This window comes from Acyrthosiphon pisum, unplaced genomic scaffold (genome assembly GCF_005508785.2).
Source record: "Acyrthosiphon pisum isolate AL4f unplaced genomic scaffold, pea_aphid_22Mar2018_4r6ur Scaffold_21849;HRSCAF=25055, whole genome shotgun sequence".
In the NCBI taxonomy this organism is placed as follows: Eukaryota; Metazoa; Arthropoda; class Insecta; order Hemiptera; family Aphididae; genus Acyrthosiphon; species Acyrthosiphon pisum.
In genome coordinates this window covers 20,662-21,453 of record NW_021771358.1, presented here as the reverse complement: position 1 = coordinate 21,453, position 792 = coordinate 20,662, and positions in this window count along the sequence as shown.

Below are 792 nucleotides of genomic sequence, written 5' to 3'. Positions count from 1 at the left end.
GTACACGATAAGTAGTCGAAATAATGCTACGATTTTCAACTTCAGTATCTTGTTCGATCAGAAAGTGAATATCGTTGGTGCATTGGGGAGGTCAAAATTTAAATTTCCCAGTAGTTTTCAAAAGCGACGAAAAAAACAAAAGAAAAATTAAGGAAAAACGGGAATTTTTACGCAAAATCGATTTTTCACAAAATTGAATTTGGTTTTTGGTGTAACTTTAAAAAAAATTACCGTAGATACATGAAATTTTGACTGAATGTTTATCTTAGCATCTTCTATACACCATAACATTTTCAAAATATTTTGATGTATTTTGAGCTCTTTACGGACATTTTTATTTTCCATTTTTTTTTAGTTTTTTTTCTAAAAATATCAATAAAATTTTATTTTTTGGATAAAAAAGCTTGAAAATTTAATAGAAGGCTCCTAGTATATTGTTTCAAAGGCAGATGAAAAATATTAAAAATCGTTAGTCACAGTTTTTTTTTTTAAGCATTTAAAGTTCAAAAAATGACAAAATATGGAAAAATCACGAAAATTTGCAAATTATTTCGAGTTATAAATTCATAAAAATTTTTCTTTTTAAATCTAAGATTTTAAAATGTAATACAAGATTCCTTATAGGATATTCTACCTTTACCAAAAAAAAAATGTCCATAAGAAACTCAAATTAAATTTTTATGGGCGTTTGAAATTCATATTTTTACAACATTTGATATTAACTCGATTTCTTACGTAACGATTTTCTTATTTTGTTGTAATTAAAAAACGAGTGACTGTAGAAACTGAAAA